This window comes from Lampris incognitus, chromosome 12 (assembly GCF_029633865.1).
Source record: "Lampris incognitus isolate fLamInc1 chromosome 12, fLamInc1.hap2, whole genome shotgun sequence".
NCBI lineage: Eukaryota > Metazoa > Chordata > Actinopteri > Lampriformes > Lampridae > Lampris > Lampris incognitus.
This window is the reverse complement of record NC_079222.1, coordinates 56,910,846-56,934,198: the sequence shown is the minus strand read 5'-3', so window position 1 is coordinate 56,934,198 and position 23,353 is coordinate 56,910,846. Positions and strand designations below refer to the sequence as shown.

The 23,353-nt window shown below is 48.6% G+C and overlaps 1 pseudogene; it reads right to left on the bottom strand.

Annotated features, from left to right (window-relative positions):
- Positions 1-16,877: 16,877 nt before the first annotated feature.
- Positions 16,878-20,875, bottom strand: LOC130121653 (uncharacterized; annotated as a pseudogene).
- Between the last annotated feature and the right edge of the window lie 2,478 nt (positions 20,876-23,353).

Below are 23,353 nucleotides of genomic sequence, written 5' to 3'. Positions count from 1 at the left end.
CCGTCGGTGAGCAATACACTATTTTAACCCATGCTAGGAATGCGAAACCAAAGCCAAACCTTTCTAGAACAGCAAATAGATATGCCATTCGATGCGGTCAAATGCCTTCTCAGCATCTAAAGAAATCACTACTTCTGTCTGTTCTACGGAATGTGGTGTGTACAGTACATTAAATAGGCGGCGCATGTTATAGAATGACTGCCTGCCTGGTATAAAACCAGTTTGATCAGGGTTAACAACCGTTGGGACAACAGTTTCAATACGGGTGGCCAAGATTTTTGTAAGGATTTTGTAGTCGCAATTCAACAAGCTTACAGGGCGGTAGGAGCCACACAGTAGGGGATCTTTTTCTTTTTTAAGTAACACGGATATGATTGCCTGCATCATAGTTTGGGGCAATTTCTGTTGGTTAAAAATTTCCTGATACATCAGATTAAGTATTGGTGCCAGCTTGGTAGCAAATTATTTATACATTTCAATTGTGAAACCATCCGGACCCAGTGCTTTGTTGCTCTGCATGGATTTAATTGCTTGTATCACTTCCTCTGTTGATATCTCTCAGTCTATCTGTGCTCTGTCTTCAAGGGCAATCTTTGGTGTGGTCAGACCGTCTAAAAAAGTGAAAATATGCGACAAGTCGCTGGGCAGTTTTGAACTATAAAGGGTAATATAAGATTGTTTAAACTGGTTATTGATGGTGTCCGGGTCGGCAGTCTTTACCCCAGCTGCTGTGCAAATTTCAGAATTAGTGTTAGCGGCTATGGACTGTCTAACCTGATGGGCTAATAGTTTTCCAGCTTTCTCTCCATGCTCATAAAATGTCTGTTTTGATTTAAAGAATAATTGTTCTGTTTGTTTAATGGAGAGATTGTCGAATTCTGTTTTTAATAATAATTTTTTCTTATAAAGTTCAGGTGTTGGGGAATCAGCATATGAACGGTCCACTTCCGCTATACTATGGGACAGTTCTGTTAGACGTTGTTTATATTTCTTTCTCTCATGTGCTGTGTATGAGATTATTTGGCCTCTAAGGTAGGCTTTGAGAGCCTCCCAAACAATAGTTAGTGGCATATCCGGAGTATGGTTGAATTCCATAAAGATATCTATCTGCTTGGAGAGAAATTTTTTAAAGGAGTCCCTGGACAGTAATAGAGGATCAATTGGCCAGGTGCGTTGGGGTTTAGGGCAGTCTATGAAACCTATATCTAGATGTACAGGACTATGATCCGAAATAACAATACTATTATATTGGCTCCCCCTAACCAAATGAATGGATAACAGCACCTGCCTTCGAAACTTTACTATTAGGTCTTGGGTTTGATCTGTCCAAATATTGATGTAATACACAATTAAAATCTCTCCCCAATATTAATCGGTAATTATTTAAGTCTGGGAGGGCTGCTATGAAACTAGAGAAAAAAAGTGGGTCATCCCAGTTTGGTCCATATACATTTGCCAGTGCCACAGGTGTACCATACAGGTTACCCGTCACCATCACATACCTTCCCCTGGGGTCAGAAATAGTCAGTAGTGGAACGAATGGGATACCCTTCCTGATCAAGATGGCCGTGCCCCGCGTTCTATTCCCATTCCTGGAACAGAACATTTGTCCTATCCAAGCTTTCTTTAGTTTTATGTGTTCACTTGACCGAAGGTGAGTTTCCTGTAAGAACATGACATCAGCTCTCAAAGATTTTAAATGTACAAAAACCCTACTACGCTTTACTGGATTTTGAATTCCCTTTATATTCCAGCTCAAAAAACGAAGATAACCTGTATTCTGAGTGTCAAACATTTTTTCTAAAAATGAAAAGAGAAAAGAAAAGAAAAAGTCCCTGCCTACTAGCTACCAAACAAAAACAGAGCCTTGAGAACCCAGGCTGATCTACTAATTCCCTAGAGATCGCATCCCCCATTTCTAGTATAACCTGGCAAATAACCATATAAAAACCCTCTAACAAGCCCCAACCAGGGCGAACAGTGGTCTTGTTAAGATTATATTAAATCCAAAAAGTATTTATATACCTAAGAACTATATATCAACGCCCATATTAAAATTAAAAAAAAAATTAAAATTAAAAAAAAGAAAAGGAAGGAAAATATATCTACACCCGTATAACAGCAGTTATAATACAGTTGCTTAGTAGGTAAGTGACACTGAGCTGCGTGTCGCCCTAGCAGTCTCTGGGTCACCCTAGCAGGCTCTGGCAAGTCACCAAAGCACTGTTACGGGTCTCATAATAATTAGCATCCATACACACATATACATGCACACACACGATAATAATAAAACAGAAAAATAGCTTTTTTAATGGGCAGCAGGTATGAGACATTCTTATTAAATGAAAAAGGTAACATTATCTGTGAGTCTCAAATTACAAAAGTTAAAGTAAATAGATAAAGTTAAACCATAACGTTACCCTGTTGTCTTGGTGTCTTAGCTAGTTACTTCCGCTAGCTGTTGGCACTTAGCAGCTAATATCAATTAGCCGCCAATAACAGTTAGCCGCCAATACCAGTTAGCAGCCAACACCAGTTAGCAGCTAATACCAGTTAGCCACAGATATACTGGAGTGTATCAACATCTTACTGTACATTGTCCTGAGGCTTTAGATTCTCCCTGATATAACCCCTCGCCTTTGATGGCTCTTCCTTCCAACCGCTTTTCTTGGCTGGACGATGAAGTGATACGAAGCACCGCCGGGAACAGGATCCCGAACTTGACGCCCTGGCAGCTCCGGAGGAGCCGCTTAGCTTCGGAGAAGGCCGCTCTCTTCTTCGCCACCGCCGCGGTGTAATCCGGGAAGATGCTCCCTCTCTTGCCGTGCAGGCTCAACGGAGCTGAATGGGCAGCTTTGCGGAAAACCTCCTCCCTCCCTCCCTCCCTCCCTCTCCCTCCCTCTCTCCCTCCCTCTCCCTCCCTCTCTCTCTCTGAGAAATAGTGAAACTTCACCACGATGATCCTGGGGGGGGGGGGTCTCCTTCGTTGGTCGAGTGCCGCAGGCCGCGGTGAGCCCGGTCTAAGGGTCGGGGTGAAGCTGAGGCCCAGTAACTCCTGCAGTAGTTTAGCGATGGTAATAGTAGGCTGCTGGCCTCCTCCGCTGGTCTCCAGTCCCTCCTTTATCCCGACAATGCGTGCATTACACCGGCGTTGTCGCCCCTCCATACCGTCTACCTTCTGGTGTAGCATAGCGACTTCAGGTGTTAGCTGGCCGGTGTCCTCCTCCATTTTCGTGGTCTTGTCTGAGTATGTGTTCAGGCCGTCCTCCACTTCTTTCAGACAGGTCTCTTGTTTCGCCATGCCGGCCTTTATAGCGTCTATTTTTGCATTCAGATCCTCTGTGAATGAATCGATCCGTGCCAAGATCTTGCTCTCACTGCTCGCGATGGAAGCCATCACCCCAGATAGGTCTGTAGACTCCCCGCCCGGGGCTTTCACAGAGCCCGAGGCTTTAGCGGCCTGGTCACTGCTGGATTTGTTTTTGCCCATCGCGTCTTCCAGATGATCGATATGCAAGTACAGGGTTGTGAGTCCGGTGTGCTAGCGGTTAAGTATTGTGTGTGTTAAACCTAATTTATCTGTGTTTGATCTGAAAAGTTAAAATATTAATGAAAAGTTCGCCCTGACCAGGAGCTCAATCTAAAGACGTCCTCACATGTTACTGCTCACCAGCGCCCCCCATATGTTTTGTTTTAAACCATTCCATTGTAGCCCTGGCTTTATGTTTAGGGTCGTTGTCCTGCTGGAAGGTGAACCTCCACCTCAGTCTCAAGTCTTTTGCAGACTCCAACAGGTTTTCTTCCAAGATTGCCCTGTATTTGGCTCCATTCATCTTCACATCAACTCTGACCATCTTCCCTGTCCCTGCTGAAGAGAAGCACCCCCAGAGCTCCTTGGTTTTATCTATGCGCTGAACCTCAGCTACCCGCAGAAACTAAAGCAAACCTTCGAGTTCGTCCAAAAAGTGTTCATGGGACTTGAAAGCCAAAAGATGTCTCCAAAGGTCCAAAGCCTGAACACCAAGCTGTACAGGTCACCATAGACTGAAGCTATTTTTCTCCTTTTCTTCCCTTTGTTTAAACCCCCTTCATACTTGCACACATGCAGGTTGTTCTTTTGTCCCATTTTTTCCACATGCGTAGGATACACAGATTCTGTAGGTGAAGTCTTGGAAAATCCGCGGTTGCCCGCAGATGGTGGGCTTGGTTAGGGTTAGGTTAGGATTAGGTTTGGGGTTAGGAACAGTCAAAATCAATGTTGCCCCTGCCTACTGCCTCGACATAAATCCATCTGACATCTAGAATACTCGCTAAACTACCCCCACCCCTGCACCACTTTTGTATTAATTATATTTAGTTATATATTATAATTAACAATTTTTGTTAAAAAATATATAATTGTTAATGAATTTATTTTTGTTTATAAACCTTTTGTATTTTGAATTATATTTCGTTATAATTAATAGTTAACAGCAATGTTTGTTATACAAAATTATATTGTTTGTGAATTGTTATGTACTGTTTTATGTATGGTTATATTTTTTGTCAATAAATGTTTGAACAAATTGATATTACTGTATTTGACTTTTTACATAATATTGACTTGAATAAAATGAAACAATTCTATTAAGTAATTCCAAGAGGAAAAATGTAATTATTCTGAAGTGAAATTTTAATTTAAAGTAGGTGATATAAAGGGATAATTCCAAAGTAAAAACATAACTCGTGATTAAGTAAAATATTTAAATTTCATCAGCGAAAACAATGCAAAACTTTAAGTTGGCATTAATTAAAAAAATAGTTCGAAAATAATCAAATGAAATGTTTTGGATTTAACTGTTATATTTGATTAAATACAAGGTGTTTATTTAAATTCAGAGAACTCAATTAAATTGCTTGCAACAAAATGAAGCAATTTTATTAGGTAAATCCAATTAAACATTTTTTACAGTGTATCAACGGTGAGACGCACAGGGCAGTGTCCATGGAAGGCATCGAAGTAAGGGGACTGTTTGATAAGTACACGTTTCGCACCACTAGATGGCGCTGGCTCCCCACTAACGCACTCCTCTAACTCATCATCAGTCTCGACCTACTCTCCCAAAACCTGGCGCGACTTTGCCATGTACATTTTATCTTGGGGGGGCAGAAAGGAACATTTGCTGAGGAAGTGATTATCAGGCCTGCCGGCACATTTACAAAGGAGACATGACCTCCTTGTCCGGACAGGGATGGATTGCTTTGACTTGGGGAGTTCAGACACAGCCGCACGCATAGCCCTAGCATCCTCGGAGGCCTGCAGTTCCTCTATTAACGAGTCAAGGCTTGTGAGATTTCTGGGTTAATTGATGCCAATGTGCGAGACCGCAACTCAGTGCCGTACTGTTGTTTGACGAGCTTCAGTAGATCACCATGTATGAGGCGGAGCCATGTGAGCACAACAAAGTTCTCCGGTGAGGGCGTTAACTCCTCGTCCTCGGTCACAGTCTGTCCCATGTGACTGATGCCAGAATCTTTACGCAGTAGATTGTCTTCCGTGAAGGCCATCAAGCGTTGATATACGTTTATATATCTGGTCTCTCATCAGGCTCCCGTTTAAAAGCAGCAAAGTCAATAAAATGAGCCCCGGTGCACTGAAAGCCATAATGTAGATGAATAGTTTGCCATATGCTGTCAATAGATGTGGAGTTCCTGACTATGCTGTGACGAGAGATTACAGGACAATAATTGGCTATCTGTCCCAACATTAGCTCTAACATGGCTACCTTCTGTTCTTTATTGTGACGTCGGGGCGCGGGAATATCTTCACCGTCATCTGTGAATCCCTGGACAGGGGACGTTTTAGACTTCTTCTCCCACTCCACACCATCGAGCAGGAAAGGGTCAAACCCAGCGTCGCGCGACAGTATATACAGCAGGTTCTGACGCCAGTTCTCAAAAGAGTTCACCTTCTCGGTCTTTGTTAAACACCGCTGCTTCGGTGCTCTGTGTATCGCCATGCTGCCCACTTAGCTAGCACAACCGTGTCTGAGCTAGCCCAGCTGCGTCTGGTGGTAGACGTAACTACCCTGTGATTCCCCTGGAAGGGCTACCGCGATTAGTTCGGTAAATATCAGTCCTCGGGACGTAAGTCTGGTAAGTGCTGCCACCACGCCAGTAATGAGAGACGACATCAATGAATCACACAAAGCAGATGGAAACGTGCGGCAGCAGCCATTTAGTTAAAACAGGAAGAACAACAGAGCCTGCAACACAGGCAGACCGGAAGGGAGGCTTGGTAACTGTAGCAACCACAACCACTACTGGCGCCGCCCCCTGGATCTCGTGTTCTGCAGTGAGGACCATCTCTCTTCTGCAGTGAAAGTCAAATACCCCCCCCCCCCAAAAGGTGGGTGACGGAAGTGCTTTCCATGATACTGTAGTAATGTGATGATGTTGTGCTGTATTATGAACAGGGCATGGTATATTTTGGAGAATGTTGTATGGGTTGAAACACAGGCTTTTATTCTGAAAGACACCGGTTAGTGTTTTTTGTTTTCAGGGTTCCTGTGTTCACTCGTTGTTAATATGTGTTAGTATGTCATTATAAAATGTTGTAAATAATTGATGTTTCATTCGGGTTTTCACATCTTTGTCTGGGAAATCGCGGGGGATGTATCAAAGCAGAGTATAGCGAACATTTTATTGTGAAATGCGCCTTTCTGGTTTCCGCTGGCTTAACTTCCTCTTCGTTTTGGGATTTCTTGGGGGGAGATACATAGTTTCTGCTCGTTATAATTTCGCCGTTTATAGTTGCAAAGATTACGTTAACGTACTTCAGTGTAACAACAGTGTTGTGTTTTGGAATTGCCATGTCAGTTGTTTTTATGCGTAAATCTGCTAACTAGTGTAGAAGTGTGCCGAGGCTTTCGTGTGTCGCAGGGCTGCCATGTGTCTGTCACGCTAGTGTGTGCTGCGGAGACTCGTTGTATGACGCATTTAGTGATCATGTTACGGGTCATGTGAAAAAACGGTTAATGTGCAGACTACCTGGGTAATGGGCACATTACCCGCCAGAACGGGTTATCTGCACATTACCCGGGTAGTCTGCACACTACCCGCTTGGGCGGTTAATGTGGATAGAACGAACCACATTATCCACATTAACCGGGTAGTCTGCTACTAGGCTATATCAAGTTAACGAGGGGGCAGTTAAAAATGGCGAGGGGGCAAATCTTTTTATATAGTACAACAGTAGGTTATCACCCTGTTATGCCTAGGTTTATTGAAATCCATTGATTTAATCATGCAATAGCATCTGCTGAAAGGCTAAATAACAACATAAGACTACTACTACTACTACTACTACTTTCGGCTGCTCCCGTTAGGGGTCGCCGCAGCGGATCATCCGTTTCCATTTCTTCCTGTCTTCTGCGTCTTCCTCTGTCACACCAGCCACCTGCATGTCTTCCCTCACCACATCCATAAACCTCCTCTTTGGCCTTCCTCTTCTCCTCTTCCCTGGCAGCTCCATATTCAGCATCCTTCTCCCAATATACTCAGCATCTCTCCTCCACACATGTCCAAGCCATCTCAATCTTGCCTCTCTTGCTTTGTCTCCAAACCGTCCAACCTGAGCGGTCCCTCTAATATAATCGTTCCTAATCCTGTCCTTCTTCGTTACTCCCAGTGAAAATCTTAGCCTCTTCAACTCTGCCACCTCCAGCGCCGCCTCCGGTCTTTTCGTCAGTGCCACTGTCTCCAAACCATATAACATAGCTGGTCTCACAACCATCTTGTAAACTTTCCCTTTAACTCTTGCTGATACCCTTCTGTCGCAAATCACTCCTGACACACTTCTCCACCCACTCCAACCTGCCTGCACTCTCTTTTTCACCTCTCTACTGCACTCCCCGTTACTTTGGACAGTTGACCCCAAGTATTTAAACTCAAATGCCTTTGTCACCTCCACTCCTTGCATCCTGACCATTCCACTGTCCTCTCTCTCATTCACGCACAGGTAATCCGTCTTGCTCCTACTGACTTTCATTCCTCTGCTCTCCAGTGCATACCTCCACCTCTCCAGGCTCTCCTCAACCTGCACCCTACTCTCGCTACAGATCACAATGTCCTCCGCGAACATCATCGTCCATGGAGACTCCTGCCTGATCTTGTCCGTCAACCTGTCCATCACCATTGCAAACAAGAAAGGGCTAAGAGCCGATCCTTGATGTAATCCCACCTCCACCTTGAACCCATCTGTCATTCCAACCGCACACCTCACCATTGTCACACTTCCCTCATACGTATCCTGCACCACTCCTACATACTTCTCTGCAACTCCTGACTTCCTCATACAATACCACACCTCCTCTCTCGGCACTCTGTCATAAGCTTTCTCTAAATCTACAAAGACACAATGAAACTCTTTCTGGCCTTCTCTATACTTCTCAATCAACATTCTCAAAGCAAACATCGCATCAGTGGTGCTCTTTCGTGGCATGAAACCATACTGCTGCTCGCTGATTGTCACCTCTCCTCTTAACCTAGCTTCTATTACTCTTTCCCAAATCTTCATGCTGTGGCTGATCAACTTTATACCTCTGTAGTTGTTACAGTTCTGCACATCGCCCTTGTTCTTGAAAATCGGTACCAGTATGCTTCTTCTGCACTCCTCAGGCATCCTCTCACTTTCCAGGATTGTGTTAAACAATCTAGTTAACAACTCGACTGCCATCTCTCCTAAACATCTCCATGCCTCCACAGGTATGTCATCAGGACCAACTGCCTTTCCACTCTTAGTCCTCTTCATAGCTGCCCTCGCGTCCTCCTTGCTAATCTGCTGAACTTCCTGATTCACTATCCCTACATCATCCAACCTTCTCTCTCTCTCATTTTCTTCATTCATCAGCCCCTCAAAGTATTCCTTCCACCTTCTTAGCACACTCTCCTCGCTTGTCAGCACATTTCCATCTCTATCCTTGATCGCCCTAACTTGCTGCACATCCTTTGCAGCTCGGTCTCTCTGTCTAGCCAATCGGTACAAGTCCTTTTCTCCTTCCTTAGTGTCTAACCTGTCATACAACTCACCATACGCCTTTTCCTTTGCCTTCGCCACCTCTCTCTTTGCTTTACGCTGCATCTCCTTGTACTCCTGTCTACTTTCTTCATCTCTCTTACTATCCCACTTCTTCTTTGCCAACCTTTTCCTCTGTATAATTTGCTGTACTTCCTCATTCCACCACCAAGTCTCCTTGTCTTCCTTCCTCTGTCCTGATGACACACCAAGTACCTTCCTAGCTGTCTCCCTCACTATTTCTGCAGTGGTTTTCCAGCCATCTGGCAACTCTTCACTACCACCCAGTGCCTGTGTTAACTCCTGCCTGAACTCCAAACAACAGTCTTCCTTCTTCAACTTCCACCATTTGATCTTCGGCTGTGTCTTCACTCGCTTCCTCTTCTTGGTCTCCAAAGTCATCCTACAGACCACCATCCTATGCTACCTAGCTACGCTCTCCCCTGTCACCACCTTGCAGTCTCCAATCCCTTTTAGATGGCGCCTTCTACATAAGATATAGTCCACCTGTGTGCACTTTCCTCCACTCTTGTACGTCACCCTGTGTTCCTCCCTCTTCTTGAAATATGTATTCACCACAACCATTTCCATCCTTTTCGCAAAATCGACCACCATCTGTCCTTCCACATTTCTCTTCTTGACTCCATACCTTCCCATCACCTCTTCATCACCCCTGTTCCCTTCACCAACATGTCCATTGAAGTCCGCTCCAATCACCACTCTCTCCTCCTTGGGTACCCTCTCCACCATGTCGTCCAACTCACTCCAGAATTCTTCTTTTTCATCCATCTCACACCCAACTTGCGGGGCATATGCGCTGATAACATTCAGCAATAAACCTTCAATTTCCAGCTTCATACTCATCACTCTGTCTGACACTCTCTTCACCTCCAGCACGCTCTTGACATACGCTTCCTTCAGAATTACCCCTACCCCATTACTCCTCCCATTCACACCATGGTAGAAGAGTTTGAACCCACCTCCGATACTCCTGGCCTTACTCCCCTTCCACCTGGTCTCTTTCACACACAGTATGCCTACCTTTCTTCTTTCCATCATGTCAGCCAGCTCTCTCCCTTTACCAGTCATAGTGCCAACATTCAAAGTTCCAACTCTCACCTCCACATGCCTACCCTTCCTCCTCTCTAGCTGCCTCTGGACATGCCTTCCCCCTCTCCTTCTCCTTCGCCCAACAGTAGCATAGTTTCCACCGACACCCTGCCGGTTAACAGTACCGGTGGCGGTCGTTGGTAACCCGGGCCTCGACCGATCCGGTATGTAAGTCTTATTTATGATCCGCATATTTGATTTGGCAAAGATTTTACGCCGGATGCCCTTCCTGACGCAACCCTCCCCATTTGTCCGGGCTTGGGACCGGCACTAAGGATGCACTGGCTTGTGCATCCTCAGTGGCTGGGTTAAATAACAACATAAGACTACTGTTTCAAAATCAAATAATTTATTTCACAACCAGTAACCAACGCCCCCTCACGCCCCCTCGTAGTGCCGGGCCCGGGCTATATTAGCCAGGCGAGGGAGGGGATCGGGCACATTTTGGTCTTTTTTGGCGGTTGTGTAGAAATGCATGTCATTCATGTGTTTTGCCTGATTGGCAGACAGGAAGTGCATTTGGACATATGTTGTTGCTGCTTCTGCTCCTACATACTGGGCTTATAAAACGGATGTGGTTCTGTTTTCATATCATCTAGTCTTAGTATTGTAGCGAAGTCGCTACCCCGTCAGAATTGGGCCCTCCTCTTTTACACATCAGGCACTGCGTGCAGATTGTCAGTTGTTATTAAATGTTTTGTAAGTGTTTTATGTGGTTTTATGTGCTTATGTGATTACTATTTGGTGTGGTGTAATTGTAGTTGTCATTCTGTTGTGTTATGCAACCTTGGTACTGAAACCCTGATCAACTTTGTTGTTCGAGTAGATGACCCCCATGTATTGTGTCGCATTTCTCGTAAGTTCCTGTCTCTGTGTGAGTTCAATAAAGGAGACTCAAAAGTTACCTTTGTCGTTACTTCTACGTTCGCCACACTGGTGTCAGAAGTGGGGTCGCAGCCAATACCCACAAATCCAAGATGGCAACGTCAAGAAGAAACTTCGATGTAGAGCTCTGTGAGATTGAGGACTTCATCGAGCGTCTGGAAAAAGAGCTTTCCCGGGCAAAGAGCATCTTCGGAAGATGTCCTGCGGAGGAAGGGCAGACGAAGCCAGCGCACCCTGTCCTTCAGGACCCGATACGGCCGGCCGGTTCAGCGATTCGGTCGCGGCCCACTCTGATTTCAACGCCGACGTGTCACCTGCCGGCCGCCACCCACCCATTACCAACAGCCGTCATTCCGCCGCCGGCCAACGCCATGTCATCGCCGGCCGCCGCTGTCTCCACCGCCGTCTCATTGCCAGCGCCGGCCGCCGCCATTATGTTACCGTCACCACTTCGCTGACCAACGTCACTACAACCCCAGCACCCCCTGGAGCCATATCTAGCTCAAGTGAAACTGGTAGCAAGTCACAGCCAGTGGAGCACCCAAGACACTGCTGCTCATGGTGCCCTGGCGCTCGAAGGGAATGCGCTGCAGGTATTTCTCGACCTTATGCCATCAGAACAGCAGGATTACGAGACACTGGCCGCTGCTTTAGAACGACGCTTTGGTCAGCGGGTCTCTACTGACAGCATGCGAGACCGACTGGCCCGCCGGCGCCGCCAAGAGGGCGAGACCCTGGGAACTTATGCAGCAGACGTGCACTTCTTTGCACATCGTGGCTACCCCACCTTTGATCCAGCAGCTCGTGGCGAGTTAGCCCTGAGTGACTTCATCCAGGGGCTCACCCCAGAGAGGTTGAAGGAGCACCTCCGCATCACGGCACCTACAGCCTTCAAGACTGCATTGGAAGAGGCAGAGTGGGTGGAGGCTGTGACGACCCCACACAACCAACCAAAACCCCGAGTGCGTCAAGCTGAGGTCCACCCAGATGAAGGAGACGTCGAAAGAGGGGTCGTCTGCCAGGCTTGTCCATCACCACGCCGAAAGCAACCAGGCCGACGCCAACCACCCTTCAGACCTTGATCGCCTCGTGATCCATGCTACCATCCATATCCATGCTAGAAGCGGGGCTCAAGGCCCGTGACTGCCCTGCCCCTGCACCACGACACCGTAGCGCTTCCCAATCGGAAAATTAGAATGGGGTGGCACCGCGGGGAGACTGCTACCCAGCCAACCGACCATATCCCCCATTAAGAACTCTTCCCAGATCGGCAGAGTGGGCCACGCACACGGTCTCTATCTTTGTTGCTCCATTGGTGGACACTGCTGCTGGGCCCTTGTGGACACAGGGTCCACCATCTCCATTGTGCGTCCTGGGGTGCTGCCAGAGACAGAGTGGAGGCCCACCACCTGTAAAATCAGAACTGTGACTGGGGAACTAACCAGCATGCTGGGGAAGAGAGCACTGCAGGTGCGGGCAGGGAAAGTTGCAGCCACCCACGAGTTTTGGTTGGCTGAAATACAAGACCCTTGCATCATCGGGCTGGATTTGCTGACTCGCTGGGGGGCTCTGGTCGATGTGTCGAGTAATGCCATTCACCTCGGCACAGAGACCCTGGACCTCCGGCGCCGTCCAGAGAGGAAGGTGGGACTTATCCACATCCAACCAACTCCACCTGTCATCATGCCGCCGCCGCCCCCCCCCCTCCACTGCCAACCGAGGGGATGACGACACTGCCCGGCCCACCAACAATGACGACATCCCTCATTGAGGCTACCATTCCTCAGACACCCTCGCCGGACACTGTTGCCGCCATCCAGGATCTGTATCAGCGGAGCAGTGAAGAGCTGGACCCTCAGCAGAGTCAACAGCTGAAAGACCTGCTCCAACAGTTCGCTGAGATTGTCGCTGCAAGCGAAGAGGAGTGCACCCAGACCAACCTGGTGCAGCACACAATCGACACTGGTACAACCCCGCCCATTAGACTGTGACCCTACCGGTTAGCGCTTGCCAAGCGTGAAGCTGCAGAGCGGATGATTCTAGAGACGGCTGCGGCCGGGGTGATAGAGCCATCAAACAGCCCTTGGGCCGCCCCTGCCATCCTGGTCAAAAAGAAAGATGACACCTGGAGGTTCTGTGTGGACTTTCGTCGGCTGAACAATGCAACTTGCAAGGACTCCTACCCCTTGCCCCGCTTTGACGACGCTCTGGACCACATCGCAGGGTCACAGTGGTTCAGCTCACTTGACCTACGGAGCGGTTACCGGCAGGTGGAGCTGGCACCAGAAGCCAGACCCAAGACGGCCTTCATCATCGGTCAGGGACTCTGGCAGTTTCGTGTGATGCCCTTTGGTCTCTGCAATGCCCCCACCACGTTCGAGAGACTAATGGAGAGGGTGCTGGCTCACATTCCCCGCAACCGGTGCGTGGTTTACCTTGATGACCTTCTGGTTCATGCCGCTGACTTCGAGCTGGCCCTAGAGAACCTCTGTCAGGTCTTCCAAGCCATTCGGGGGGCGGGCCTGCGCCTGCATCCCAAAAAATGCAACCTCCTTCGACGTAAGACCAAGTTTTTGGGCCATGTGGTGGGGGCAGAGGGCGTGGCCCCTGATCCTACTAAGGTGGAGGCGGTGGAGAAATGGCCAGTTCCGCGAAACGTCAGCGAGGTGCGCAGCTTCACGGGGCTCGTCTCCTACTACCGACGTTTTGTCCGAAACTTTGCCTCCATTGCCAGTCCCCTACACCGTCTTACCGAGAAGGGACGGGAGTTCCACTGGGACGACAACTGTGCAGCCGCCTTTGCCCGGCTCCGCACCGCCTTGATCACTGCACCCATGCTGGCACTTCCTGATCCTAAGTGCCGCTTCAATGTGGACACAGATGCCAACAATGTGGGGCTGGGGGCCGTCCTGTCTCAGGAGGTTGCTTGGGGAGAGATAGTGGTGGCTTACTACAGTCGTGTCTTTAGCCGCGCTGAACGCAATTACTGTGTTACACGACAAGAACTCCTGGCGATGGTCGCGGCGTTCAATCATTTTCGCCCCTATCTCTATGGCCAGACCTTTCTCTTGCGGACGGATCATGCGGCTCTGACCTGGCTGCTCAGCTTTAAGGAGCCCGAAGGCCAGGTGGCTAGGTGGATTGAGGAGCTGCAGAGCTACGACTTTGAGACCCAGCACCGAGCTGGGCGCCTGCACAGCAATGCAGATGGCCTCTCCCGTCGTCCTTGCAAGGATTGTAGACATTGTGAGTGCCAAGAGGAGTGAGACAGAGCAATCCTCCAAGTGTCCACCACGCGGCAGGTTGAGCCAGAGGAGGCGTGGCTGATGGCAATGGAGTGGCAAACAGCGCAGGATAGTGATCCCACCCTGGCCAGGGTGGGACAGTGGGTCGACGCCAAGGTGCGCCCCCACTGGCAAGCTGTCTCTGCCATGTCGGTGGAGACCAAGGCCTACTTTTCCCAGTGGGCCACCTTGGCCCGGCGTGATGGACTATTGTACCGGGTCTGGCAAGCGCCGGGCCGGGAAAGAAGTGTGTGGCAGTTACTGGTGCCCAAGGACTGGCGCCAACGAGTGCTACGGGCAGCCCACGGCTCGGTGGGGGCAGGTCACTATGGGGTGGCAAAGACGCTGAACAAACTGCGCCAACGGTTCTACTGGGCCGGATGCAGGCATGACACTGAACTTTTTGTGCACTGTTGTGATGCCTGCACTGCCAAGAAATGACCAACCAGACGCTCCCATGCCCCTCTACAACAATATCAGGTGGGGGCCCCCATGGAACGGTTCGGTGTGGACTTTCTTGGCCCATTTCCCACCACAGACAACGGAAACCGGTACGCCCTTGTGGCCATGGACTACTTTACCAAATGGCCTGAGGCGTATGCGGTCCCAGACCAGAGTGCTGCCACTACAGCTGAGCGGCTGGTGTGTGAGATGTTCTGTCGGTTCGGTGCGCCCGAAGAAATACACAGCGATCAGGGGCGGAACTTCGAGGCACAGGTATTCGCTGAGGTGTGTCAACGCATGGGGGTGAAGAAGACCAGGACCACGCCCCTCCACCCCCAGAGCGACGGACTGGTGGAGAGGTTCAATCGAACGCTCACAACACAACTCGCTATTGTCACCTCACGGCACCAGCGAGACTGGGACTGTCATCTACCCCTGGTCCTGTGGGCGTACCGGTCGGCGGTACAAGAAAGTACTGGGTATACACCGGCCGCGCTCATGTTCGGGAGAGAACTGCGGACCCCTGTGGACTTAGCCTTTGGCACGCCCCCGGGTACTGACCTTCCCAAGATACCCGGTTTCGAGTACCTGCGGGACCTCCAACAACGTCTGGCCGAGGCACATGAGTTTGCTCGGCAGCATCAGGAACAGGCAGGTGCGAAACAAAAGCGGGCGTATGACGCTTGTTGTCAGGGCCGCTCCTTCACCCCAGGAGTAAAGGTGTGGGTCTTCAACCCAACCCGGAAGAGAGGAGTCTCCCCCAAGCTCGCTAGCCAGTGGGTGGGGCCCTGTGAGGTGTTGGAGCAGCTTTCGGATGTTGTGTACCGGGTGAAACTGTGTGTCCGGGGGCGGGTGGTAGTTCTACACCGGAACCGTTTGGCACCTTACCGCCCCTTGGCTGAAGAACCTGTAGATCAGTTTAGCCGACCCGGGACGGTCCGTCCTACACCCACAGGCCCTACCAACCGGACGGACAGGGGGGAACAGGGACCCGTGCCCCCACGGCGGCGGAGATGGCTTCCCCTTCGCTATAGGGACTTTGTTGTCGGCTGAGGACAGGCGACACGCTGGAGGGGGTAATGTAGCTAAGTCGCTACGCCGTCAGAATTGGGCCGTCCTGTTTTACCCATCAGGCACTGCGTGCAGATTGTCAGTTGTTATTAAATGTTTTGTAAGTGTTTTATGCGGTTTTATGTGTTTATGTGATTACTATTTGGTGTGGTGTAATTGTAGTTGTCATTCTGTTGTGTTGTGTGACTTTGGTACTGAAACCCTGATCAACTTTGTTGTTCGGGTAGATGACCGCCATGTATTGTAACACATTTCTCGTAAGTTCCTGTTTCTGCGTGAGTTCAATAAAGGAGACTGAAAAGTTACCTTTGTCGTTACTTCTACGTTTGCCACAGTATTTCCCTCGCCAGTACCCCTCTTCCCTAAAGTGTTATATACCAGTCTGTCCACGGAGTGGCGCCATTTGGGATTGGTTGAATCACACATGTCTCCAGTGAGAGTAGGCTATAGCAGCCTGATGGGAGATGGCCGACACTGATATTTCTTTTCACCCTTGTCAAATGTGTAGGCTACTCATTCATATCAGGGATCAGATAGAGAGCGAGGAGGAGGAGGAGGCCTCATGTTTGTGTTCTTTGATGCTAATAGCCTCGTTATACAAGTGGGGGGAATGTTGATCTAAAAACAAAATGATATCGCCAACGTCTGTTCTTTCATTTACCACAACTTGTGATTCCTCACATGGCCTCACTTCATGAGTCATTAGGCTAAAGGCCTACTGCTGATTTACATATCCACATATCCTAAAAAGATGAGTTGTAGGTTCCTTCCATCCACATTAACCACCCAAGCGGGTAGTGTGCAGACTACCGGGCTAATGTGGCTAATGTGGTTCCTTCCATCCACATTAACCATCCAAGCGGGTAGTGTGCAGACTACCCGGGTAATGTGGATAATGTGGTTCGTTCCATCCACATTACCCGCCCAAGCGGGTAGTGCGCAGACTACCCGTTCTGGCGGGTTATCTGCACATTACTCGGGTAGGGTAGTTTGCACATTAACCGTTTTTCACACGACCCGTAACAATCCTAGTCCTGTTACGCAGGCGCGGAATGAGAGCGTGTAGGAAACTCATAATATCAAGTCAAGTCAAGGCAACTTTATTTGTATAGCCCAATATGACAAATGACAAATGTGCCTCAGTGGGCTTAACAGCAACACAACATCCTGTCCTTGGACCCTCTCATCAAGTCATGTGAATGTCTCTCTACACAAAAATACAGATCACATATGCGCGACATCTTCGTGTCTTGCACAACGCAGAGTGAGACCCACTGGAAAAACTCAGGTGTATTCAAATTAGATCCCGGGGAAAGTGTACCAGGGCTTGGTCCCCTTTTACAGAGTTCCTAGTTGAGAGCCTGTCCTTTGCCTGACAACAGTGTTTTGTTTTGCTGTGTTTTGTTGTTGTTATCAGTGTTAATATAAGGTTGGGAACTGGTCAGTTGCATCTGATGATGCACAAGCTGTCCTTGTTTGTTTTATTGTGTACTGTCAAACATGCTTTGTATTCTATGTCTGCTTTTTTACTACTATTTTTTTGTCTTTGTCTATCTGTCTGTTTTTATCCTCTATATTTGTGTGATGGGTCCTTAGGGTAATGAACTCACCGGACAACACAAAATTCTATTTTTGGGGTTTTTATTCTGAATGCTGCCTCACTTGAATAGGAGGACAGCGGTCGATAGGAGAATAGAAAGAAATAGATCACGACTGCATGAAAATAAAATATACAAATGAAAATGTACCCAAATGAAATATATACAAATGAAATACATACAAATGAAATACAGTAGTGGGCTTCTGTAAATAAACCCACAATACAAAAGAAAACATTCAATGTTAATTACATTACCATTAAACAACAGTAGCATTAAGGCCTTTATGTGAAATAAAGTGCATACCGCCACTCACTTACAGCCACGTTTCAAGATGGCCTCCTCAGCGTGGCTGGCCAAGAACAGCTACAGCAAAACTGTCTACCTAGTCAAACATTCACAGTAGTTGATTCAACAACCTCACAGTAACAAAAGGAGAATACCGAAATAAAATACCGAATCGCTACAAAATAATATGCACAAAATACCGGAGTATGCACCGCGGGTAACGCGCAGTTTTATAAGTACCAGTAAATGTCAAATAATAAAATCCGAACACGCGGTTATGCATACTACGCAATTCAGAACCATCCATGCCAAATAATACTCCATCTCACTCTAATAACTCGTAAATATACACTTTGAGATCTTAGGTACTGGATATGAACATTATTTCCATAAGTTGAAGGTAAATTTTAAAATATTTACCCCGATGCAGACTGCTATGCATCTCTGTCCACCATGCTTCACACTGTCCTCGCTCTGACTGACACTAGGCGTGTGACGTTATAACCCTGCGTCGAGCTTAATCTCTTAAAGGGGCAGTACAGAATTTAATTTCACTGCAGGAAGAAAGATCGGTTCTTTACCACCCGGCTACATTTGGAGGGCCTTGGGGTGGGTGGGGTGGGTGCAGAGGATGAGTGGGGATTGTGTATGTTGTATTGACTATAATTCAAAAACCATAAATAAAGTTTAAAAATGTTTTCATAAAATGCAAATTAAAAAAAACTCTTGGCACACTTTGATGATCTCATTGAAAATGTTGTATAACACACTAAGCAGGATGTGTGTAGCAAGCTTTGCGCCAATTGGACTCATGTTGTTAGAGTTACAGCCTTACAAACGAAGATGTTTGGAAGCTTTAACGCAGCCAGCAGCAGCATATGTTGATGCTGCTCAGTAACCCAGGTAGGACACTGGAAGAAGGTTGGATCAGTTGATCTGGACACAACGTGTAAGGACACACACGTTTCTTCCTCATCTCAGTGCCCTCTTCACTCTCACCTGACTGCAGGTGTCCCAGCCTTGGAAACAACACAGTACAATACAGTTGCAGAACAACCGAAACCAGCGACGACAACAACAACAACAACAACAACAACTAGGTTTTGTATAGTGCCTTTCAAGGAACCCAAGGACGTTTTACACTACAGGTAGAAAAAAAATTGCAAGAACAGAAAATAAAAATAGTAACGATTACTGGGGATGATAGAAGTGACTAGACACCATAGGCCTCGGTGAACAGGTGGAGTTTTCAGGATTTTTACGACCCTAATGCCGTCTCACGTCCTTTATCTTGGCTCCTATAAGTCAAGTTAAGACAATTTTATTTATAGCGACCAGTTTCATATGCAAATATGGGTGTGACCATTGATCATTCACAGAGAATTAGGGATAGTTGCAATCACAGCATTGTAAGATGGCGACAGCCCCCCCCCCCACCCCCACAGAGATGGCCTCTTTGGCTCCCCGTTCAAACCAGCGTTCCTCCCTATCAAGGATGTGTACATCCTCATCCTTGAAAGAGTGACCACTGGCCTGTAGATGGTGTAGACTGTGGAGTCCTGGCCTGTAGATGGTGTAGACTGTGGAGTCCTGGCCTGTAGATGGCGTGGAGTCCTGGTCTGTAGATGGTGTAGACTGTGGAGCCCTGGCCTGTAGATGGTGTAGACTGTGGAGTCCTGGTCTTTAGATAGTGTAGACTGTGGAGTCCTGGCCTGTAGATGGTGTAGACTGTGGAGTCTTGGCCAGCGTCTGTTTGGTTCTTCGATGTACAAGTCTTGGCAGTCCTCCTGGCACTTAACAGTGTACACTATATTGCTCTGTTTGTGCCGGGGGACCCGATTCTTGGGGTGGACCAAGGATGCGCCTCTGGCGCAGTGTGTTTACACTGAGATGCGGTGCAGGTTTGCGGTAAACATCAACAAACAAATGTCCCCCATCACCAATTGTAATTTCACAGTCTAAGAAGGCTAGCCTGCCATTTTTCACATCTGCCTGGTGAACTTGATGTGGTTGTCCACCGAGTTAATTTGGTCGGTGAAATGTGGTACCTCCCGAGATTTAATTTTAACCCAGATGTTGCCCACAAATCTGAACCAATGGCTAGGTGGTGTCCCTGGATAGGACAATCAGAGCCTCTTTTCCACCTCTTCCATATACAAGTTGGCCACTACAGGTGAGACTGGAGAGCCCGTAGCACACCCATGCTTCTGCCTGGAGTACCTGTAAGTGAAGTACGTGGACTGACGACAGCTTCAGGAGCAGACACACTTGGTCAGTGTTAAGGGTGGTCCTCTTGCTAAGGGTGGGGTCGTTTTGTCATTTCATACGGACTGCCTCCACTGCTGCATCAACAGGAACACACGTGAAGAGAGACTAAACATCATAAGAACCCATTGTTTCATCCCCCTCCATGACGATGCCCCTCACCTTATCCACACCAACATCCACAGTGTTCTGCATGTGACGTTCATCACTGCCTACCAACAGGTTCAGAATAGATGCCAGAACCTTAGAGGGGTTATAGGTCACTGAGTTAATCATACAAACAATAGGCCGTAATGGCACATCCTGTTTATGTATCTTAGGTAACCCATAGAGATTAGGTGTAGCGCCCCCTGGGTATAATTGTGGTACGAAATTCTGTCAATAGCATTGTCCTGTTCTAACTGCTTCAGACAACCTATCAGCTTTTTCTTGCGACCACTGCCTGGCTCTCGTTTCAGGGGCTCATAAGTACTTATGTCACTAAGTAACGTCATAACTTTCTAATGATGGTCTGTCTGCTTTAAGACAACAGTGCATCTGCCTTTGTCCACTGGACGGATGACGAGTCTTTTTCCTTACGGAGAGTTTTGAGAGCATTCCTCTCCTCTGTGCTGATGTTGGATGGCGGCGGCTTCACCTTGCTGAGGCAGGCTGAAAGTTTGGTCCGAAGTTGTTCCGCTTCTGTGATGTTGTTGTTGTTGTTGTTGTTACGGGTTGCAGACTCCATGGCTGTGATCAGTTCCATTAGCGGGACTTGCCTCGGCGCGACAGCAAAACTCAGCCCCTTGGCAGGCCCGCACGTCTTTCTCCGCCTGGCTGGGTGGTCTATCGGCTACAGATTCTTCACAGCAATGTAAAAGCACGTCGGTAGCCATCTTGCAATGCTGTAACTGCAACTATTCCCCAGTCCTGTGTCCCGCAGTACACATGGCCATCGCAACTCTAATTAATTAATGCTCGTGCCAATCTGCTTATGAAGTCGATCGCTTGTTCCATGTGTGACGCAACTGTGGCTGTTTCAGTTGTTATGCAACTGCGCTGTTTGTCGGGGTGGGGATGGCTGCAGTCGGTTGGGACTGAAGAGGTCACTTACGTAGATGAGTGATGAAACGTTTGTCCCACTATAAACATGGTGTCCAGATGGACTGATTCAGCTTTCTGGGATTTCCTTCCCTGGATTATTGAACATGCATCAAGACAAAGCCATCAAAGCCATAAAAAGTAGATATAAGTTCAGAAGGCGATGGTTTCTGTTATGCACTAGTATAACAGATAATTAACAACAGCAAATGGCTTCCTTGTTCAAGTGTCAATTGAATTTAAAGTGTCATGAGTTCACAACGTTCATTTCGTGTTCGTTACGTGTTCATAAGGGCGCATCACAGAACGCCATATGCGCCCGAATGGCACGGCACAGTAGAATAGCAAATATCCCCCTTGAGGGGATGGGGGCTGGAACCCACAAAGCCTCCTGCTGTGAGAAGGCGGAGACAAAGGTCTGCTCCTCAGTGGAACAGTCCACTGAGGAGCAGAGTAGGGGAAAAGACAGCTCTTCATGCGCCGACGGGCAGGAGGGAGAGCGCACAATGACAACATTATTCATGGTATCACAAATAACCTCTGCAGCCGACCAAGGCACAACGTCACGACAGCACTGGCTTGGCTTGGCTTGGCTTGGCTTGGCTTGGCTTGGCTTGGCTTGGCTTGGCTTGGCTTGACTTGCCTTGGCTTGGCTTGGCTTGGCTTGGCTTGGCTTGGCTTGGCTTGGCTTGCCTTGTCTTGGCTTGCCTTGTCTTGTCTTGTCTTGGCTTGCCTTGTCTTGTCTTGTCTTGTCTTGGCTTGCCTTGGCTTGGCTTGGCTTGCCTTGCCTTGTCTTGGCTTGGCTTGGCTTGGCTTGCCTTGTCTTGGCTTGCCTTCCTTGCCTTGGCTTGGCTTGGCTTGGCTTGCCTTTTCTTGGCTTGCCTTGTCTTGGCTTGGCTTGGCTTGGCTTGCCTTGCCTTGCCTTGCCTTGCCTTGTCTTGGCTTGGCTTGGCTTGGCTTGGCTTGGCTTGGCTTGGCTTGGCTTGGCTTGGCTTGGCTTGGCTTGACAGCATTATATTATGGACAGGACCAAACGGCAAAATTCGCTTAAAGACGTCACAAAAACATGACGTGGCGTGGCGTGATGGTGGCTAAATGGGCACTTAGTGGCGACACTGTTGTGGTTACACCGCCCCAAGCTGCCTCCCCGGCACGTTCAAGCCACTCCCCCAGCTCGGACGTGCCGGAAACATCCGAGCGCTCGGCTCGCGCTCTGAGGAGACGAGCGCTGCACTGCACCAGGTGTTTGCCATCATCCATCAGGCGCACCTGTGGCAATCAGGCAGCCTTCTACAAGAAGCCTCCCAGAACGTCTCTCTGTGCTTCGACGTACTGAACCCTGCGGTAAAGTTCTGACAAGCCCTCCAGCATTCCTTGGTTATTCCCCAGTGTTTTATCTTCGTGTCTCTGTTTCCTCCCAAGACTCTCCCTCCGCGACTTCCACGGCTCCCCGCGTCTCCCTCGTCCCCAGCGACCTTCACGTTTCTCCCCGGACCTCTCCTGCGACCTCCCCCCTTGTCCCTCTATCTGGACCCTTCCTTTCGGACTCGACTTCCCGGATCTCGGACCTGGACTTTCTCGGACAACCCCTCTTGGATTACGGACTGGACTTTCTTGCCAGGTGCACGCACATTATTTCAACACCTCCTGGTCATTTACATACCGCACCACACATAGGATAAAAACACTCACACATAGTTATACACGCAAACCACGGGACACCACACATAGTTTATTCACACATCCCACTAACAGAACGTTTTTTTCACCATACATTCCCCTCCCACAATAAAACTCCCCTTTGTAGATGTTGAAGTCATCCGGTGTCTGTCTGTCTTGGGTTTCGCCACACGGGTCGGGTTCTGGTGCGCGAGCCTAACAGAACGTCGAAGCCATTATGGACCCAGGCAAACCCAAGGAGCAGACGGTCCCTGTGACGCCCCTGAGCCCCGTCCCCCTAGAGGCGGTAGTAAGAAGTCACAGCTGCCAACTTGCCTCTCTCAACTCAGAGCTTACTACTGCCTTCACCCGTGTCACTGGAGAGATCAGCGATCTTCAGTCCGGCTCCCAGGCCGCGACGAGCGCGTTAGACGCCCTCACCACGCAGATCGCTGCGCTCTCAACAGCGGTCTCCAGGATGAGCGACCACCCTGCCCTGGCCTCAGTCTCTGCCCCCAGCTCGGCCTCCGGTTTCCCCGTTCCTGGTCCCGACGTCCCCCCTCCTCCGAGTCAACCCCCACTGGACCCCTGGTGCGAGCCTAACCTCCCCTGCC